Source organism: Lepidochelys kempii, chromosome 7 (genome assembly GCF_965140265.1).
Source record: "Lepidochelys kempii isolate rLepKem1 chromosome 7, rLepKem1.hap2, whole genome shotgun sequence".
In the NCBI taxonomy this organism is placed as follows: domain Eukaryota; kingdom Metazoa; phylum Chordata; order Testudines; family Cheloniidae; genus Lepidochelys; species Lepidochelys kempii.
In genome coordinates this window covers 59936542-59942724 of record NC_133262.1, presented here as the reverse complement: position 1 = coordinate 59942724, position 6183 = coordinate 59936542, and the positions used below count along the sequence as shown (strand labels likewise).

General features: G+C 47.4%; 1 long non-coding RNA gene across 1 annotated transcript in view; it reads right to left on the bottom strand.

The window, feature by feature from the left end:
- Positions 1–330: 330 nt before the first annotated feature.
- The window catches only part of LOC140914662 (uncharacterized), a 56275-nt gene continuing 50422 nt past the window's right edge, over positions 331–6183 (bottom strand). The window contains exon 5 of the long non-coding RNA XR_012159934.1: positions 331–546. This is a non-coding gene — a long non-coding RNA (uncharacterized lncRNA). The remainder of the gene's footprint in view (positions 547–6183) is intronic.

Below are 6183 nucleotides of genomic sequence, written 5' to 3'. Positions count from 1 at the left end.
TGAAATACTGAGGCATTTTCTGCATCCTTGTGGTGGTTTTTTTGTTTGTTTTTTTCTTTCTAGAAGGATGTTTACACATGTGCTGCCTGCCAGAGCTGGTGATTTAGTGCAGATTCAGAGGCTTCTGTTGAACCAAACATGGCATGAACTTGAGTGGCAGATTGCAACAGCATGGTGGTTTTGAATGTGAATAACGACTCATTGAGTAGATGCAAAGTGCATCAATTAATCTTACTTAAAAGGGGTCTGGCTCACCTGCCCCAAATGTTTGTCTACAATATTTATTTTTGTTACACCAGGAATAATAGCAATGTCAAGCATCTGGGGCGTCACATGCTGTATGTGCAAACTCCATCCCATTCTCCTCTCCCCTAACGTTACTTCTCTTCCAATCACAACTGAAAGCTGGCATGTTACGACAGATCGGACAATGTTTTTCCTAAGTGTTTGGTTGAATGAGAAAAATCCGTGCTGGTTTATTTATCCTTGGATCAGAGGGAATGGTTATTTCAAACTGTTTCAAATTGCTCTAGTCCCCTCTGTACACTGTAGAGAAAAGAAATAAACACCGTGAGCATGGATCTGATCTAATGCTGGTTTTACAACAGTCTAACTGTACAATACTTGACTTAGAACCAGGCCCTTTCTAAACCAAAGAGTATTATTAGTGGGGCTGGTTGAAATATTCTGAAGGAAACATTTTCCTGTTGGAAAATGGGGTATTATTGAAACTGACACTTTCTGTGGGGAATGATTGATTTCAGCAGATGTTTCCAGCAGGAAAATTCAAATGGAAATGTTTCATTTTGGGTCAGCATTAATCTCTGCATCCAACTGGGCTGCTGCAGTGTCTCATAGGAGTTGTAAATACATCTCCCACATGATCCATTCTCTCCTATAGGTCCTGCTCCCCAGCCAGACTACATCTCCCATAATGCACCGTGGTCTCTCCCTGTGGCCAAGGTGTGTCATCTGAGAGAAAAAAACAAAATGTCACAATATTAAATTTCCTATAGGACAGTAATTCCTTTTTTTGACCAGCTGTAAGTATCAGCCTGTTTGTATCTCTTTCCCTAGCTTCCTGGTGTTAGCGCAATGTTTGATGTTATGGTGAATAACCCCCGAAGATTTATAAAGCACAGACTGAAACAAAGCAAATAACCTTCGGGCTTAAACAGCTCAGAGTTCTAAAGGCAGAACCCAGAAGGGAAATGAAACAACTGCATCAAATCGGCCATTCAGATTATTAATGTGAGTCTTTAAAAGAGTCTATTCTGTATAAATTTTGCCCCACGTTGACCCTCCTTGATGCCAGGATGGGGAGCCGCAGACCCGACATACAAGGCAAGTCAATGCAGATGAAGGGGCTACTGGACACAGTGGCCTCAGTGGCTGCCTGGAGGAGTGGGGCACCCCCAGGCTGTGGCTCTCATGCCATTCCAACAGGCTGGAAAGTAACCATAGAGATGCACCTCAACCCTAGCATGCATCCCTCTGTTGGGGAATGGAATCTGTCTCCATAGCCCAGCGGGTTGTTCTGGGCTTGAGAATTATTTTCACCCTCTCTCTGTGTAATCCGTAACCATGTTTTGGAACTGAAATTAGTTCCCGTACGAAATGTGTCAGTGATTCTGTGCATGTTCATTAAGCTTTGCAGCCCCCTGGGTTGTAGGTCAGTATCGGTCACAGTGAGGGGTTTTATCCAAGACAGTAGATGAGTCAAGAACCCTGCATGTGTACAAGGAACCCAGGAGCCCTACCTCCCCTATCCTCTGCTGTAATCACTAAGGGCCATTTCAGGTCCATTAGCCACACCCTGTGTGCAGAGAAGGTTCACTGGGCAGCTGTATCCCAGCCCCCAGGTCCTCCCTGGTATGCAGAGAGAGCTCCCACACTTAGAACTAGCTGACATTTTTCACACTAATTTTTTTTTTGTCCAAAAAAGGGCCTTTTCCCCCCAAACAAGAAAATTACACATGCACGTACATATAGTTTTGGGGCAGTTCTCAATGGAAACAAACATGTTTTTGCTTTTCATTTCCCCCTGCCCCTTTTTCAGTAGCAACATAGAAACAAGGAGGGCGGGGGAGGAAAAAACCAACATGAACAACATTTCAAAAACTTTCTATTTTTTTAATTGAGATTTTTTTTTCCCTCCAAAAACATTGGTGACGTGTGAATTTTATTGTTGTTTTTCCAACCCCCCCGCCACACACACACACACACACACACACACACCCCTTCACAGGAGGCAGCATGTTCCCACCATGCAGCCTACCAGCAGAGCACAGGCTGATCTGCTCACTTCGTGCAGCACACTGTCCACCTTGGGTCACCATGTTCCACACAGGGAACTCTGAGGGAGCCACTGCTCTTCTCCCCTTTACAGAAGGGACGGTAATTCTACTTGGTTCTTATCCAGGTTGCGCTGGGGGGTGGGAAGCTCCTCACTCCTTCCTTCCTAAGTCCTGATCCTACCAATGACTTCAATCGAGCCCTTACCATGCACCCGTGTGTGGGCTCAGCAGAACCTGGCCCTGTGCTATTATGAATGGTTCCAACTTCATGTCATTCCTAGGGCTTCTCTTGACAGATTTGGGTTTCCTTTCTTAAGTGATTAGAATGCACTCACTCCTTTAACACTGAGTGAGCCATGGCTGGTTTTTGTTTGAATAAGGATTTTGTTCTGGCTAAAACAAGCCAAATGGCAATGATCAGATTACCCTGGATTTGTAGGATTTGATCTGGACTGTAATCTGACGCTAAATGGCTTAGAGAGCTGGAGGAAAGGAAGCCCTGTTCAGCCACTGGTGTTTTAATAAAGCTGCTACAATCTATAACTCATCCAAGTAATTGGTGGATAAATTCCCCTACCTTAGCCAAGAAACCCAAGCCAATCCCACCTGAATACTAAAATCATGAAGATAAAACAATGTTTGGAGCCTGCTTGTGGCAATAAATGTCTGCCATGTGTTTATATAGTCTCCACACTAGCAAAGCCCACAGAGACCAAAAATTGCTGGCACAAACAGCTGTAGGGCTAGCATGAGGTACACAGCAGGTAGCTACTGCATCGCCCTCCATGGAGAGAGGAAGCCAAAGAACATATGAGGTCCTCAACACGGCAGTGTTTAAAAAGAATCAGGCCAACTCCTGACTTACACGGGTATAACTCCCCTGAAATCAACAGTTACACCACTATACAATGAGGTCAAGAGGTCAGACTCAGAAAGAGGCTATAAGTGGTTACACTCTCCACCGTAGCACTGCTTGGCAGGAGGCTGGGGTGTTGAAGAGGTCTTCCCGTCTAGCACTCCATGTTGGTCACCTCTTTGGCCCTGCGATGGGCTGATTCCATCATGACTCAGCTCTGCCTAAGTTCTGTCTAGTCCGGACCCCTTCTGGGGTGACAAAAGTACAAAACGTCCCAACACAAGCGATGTCTCCTCTTGAGCTATTCCTCAGCCCATCCTTTACGTTCAATCTCCAGCCCCATCCTGAGCTCACTATTCCTTATGTTGGGCTTGTATGCCCCTTCTTCAGGGCTGCTTGGGGAACCCAGGCCCACCTTCTGCTCTGGATTCTGACCCAGGAATGCTGCATTGAGCGGCTAGGTCTGCTCCTTCAGACATGCTGCTCTTTCCCTGGGCCACGTCCTACCTCCCAGCCCTGTGTGCTTCTTCCCTGCCACCTGTGCTTAACTCAGCCTCTCATCTGGTTCCTAGGTCTCTGGCTTCTCCTTAGGTCCTCCCAGCTCCTTTCTCTGCTGGAACATTAACCCCTCAAGATTGCCTCTCTGTGCCTTGTCCCCTTTCCAGTGATTGATTTGTCTGTGTGGCCTTCTTTAGCATACCTTCCCCAGGTCTTTCGCAGAGAGAGAGGGAGCTCCCTACCTCCTCTCTCCTGGGTCCTCTTCTAATTGAGCTCTCCACTCTGTTCCTGTGTCTTCTTTGATCTTTCCCCCATGACTCTCCCCAGGTTTTCCTGGGGCACAGCGGGATGAGTAAAGTCACAAAGAGCAGCAGTGAATGCTCAAGAAGTGGCAGGAGAGATGTAGGGCCGTGAAAAGGCCTTGTGGTTCCATCAGCACAACTGGAGCTGTGGTTTCCTCTTGGTAAGGACCTAATATCTAGGAAAGAGCTTGCTGTTATTACTAGTGGTGGCCCCCAACCAAACGGCCGGCTCTCAGCACCTCCCAGCATTTGGACTTGCTCAGTTCTGGATTCAAGCATGGCTGGTGTCTGTCTCCGTCATGGGCTGGGCTATGACCCTAGATCTGATAAGCCATAAACATCAGGGAAATCGGGATGTGGGTCCCAACTTCACATCTCGGTCCCCTCACCAATTGTTGATAAATTGAACTAATAAGGTGTCCACAGGGTTAAGAGGCTGGTTTGCTACCAGCAAAGCTCGGGCTGTTCCTCAGATTGATACAGCGACTGCCCACTGCTCCTTGGTGTGGAACAGGGAATATGGACCAGGCATAAGGGTGGACAAGTCGCTTTGGGCAACATTCAGCACCATGCTGCTCCCGTGAACTTTCATGTTCTAGAACCGTACTTGCTTCCTAATACATGTATCCAGTTATCGTGGTATCAGGCACGAGAGTCCATTGGAGATATATTGGTAAACAGATAAAATGCCTGATAAAGGTAACAATCAACACAATCCATCTGATTTATGGTGAATGTGCTGTTATGACTCATTACAAGTCAGTCACCTGTTTTACTGTAACTATAGACCTCGCGAGAGCATTCTCCCTTCCCTTCTGTGTCTGTGATTTGCAATTGCTGCTATACTACAGCCAGACTTCAGGCTCTGTCAAAGCTACCTATCTAGTCATGGGGCCCATCACCTTAGCATGGATTAAAAAAACCAGGAATGGAGCCATATACCACAATAGGCAGAGACACTGTGACTTTTTTCAATATCTAACCATAAGATCAAGAAAAAACTGAGCCAGCCCGTGTCTGTCTGGGAACCCCAGGACAGCTGCTGTAAGGCTCTGTGGCAACGGGTTAAGACGACACCGTTCAACAATCATCTTAGCTTTTGTCCTCACATGCTCTTCAAAATCATGCCGATCTTTATAGCCAGCTGCATACACTGACTGCCGTTGCACTCTGTGAACGTGGATTTGATGCGCTCGCTCTCTCTCTAATACAAATGGTGTTGAGAAAAAAAAGAAGAAAACCACTCAAGGAGCCCTGATCACTTCCTCATCAGGCTACAGCTCTGGCCTCTGTACATCTGGTTTGCACTTGCTTTCACTTTGATTCACTTCATGTTAAGCCTGCTGGTTATTAACTGGAACAAATTGCACTCATGTTCCTTTCAGCTCCGTAATCGGGGGGGAGATTTCATACCCATAAAGACACATTAGATCGGCGCAATAACACTTTTAGGGGATGAGGAAGTAGTCAGAGACTCCTGCCAGCTTTAACACTTTGGATACTGACGCAGGATGTGGAGAGTTTCCCTGAGCTAAAGGGGGAAGTTGTGCCATGTGCCTAAGATACAGTCGCTCAGCTCCAGAAACTATCACTGTCCTCAGCAAACAGCTTACAGGGGAGCTTTCTATCACCGCTCCCTTGCTTTGCATTACACACGTCCCTTTGATGGGGATTAAAAAAGCAAAGGACGGACGTGAAAACTCACAGCGCCCTTGATTAAAAGTAAAATAAGAAACAGAAGGGAAATGAGTCTGGAGATGTAACATTTGCAGCTATAATATAATATAATTATAATTAATTAATAATATGCCCCCTACCATGATGTAGCACCTGCCATGTAAGGAGCTCCAAGTGCTTTACGGACATAAGAAAATTAATGCCCGCAATGCTCTGGTGAGATAGACAGGTGCCTACATTCTGTGGTGATGGACATCTGCCTAAGACCAGAGGTGAGCAAACTACGGCCTGCGGGCCACATGCGGCCCACGGGACCCTCCTGCCCGGCCCCTGAGCTCCTGGCCCGGGAGGCTAGCCCCTGGCCCCTCCCCCGCTGTCCTCCCTCCCTCACAGCCTCAGCTCGCCGTGCTGCCAGCGCAACGCTCTGGGCAACAGGGCAGCGCAGTTGCAGAGCCGCGGCCTGACCTGGTGCTCTGGGCAGCGCGGGAAGGGGAAAGGGGGGGTTAGATAGAGGGCAGGGGAGCTGGGGGTGGTGGGCAGGGGTCCCGGGGAG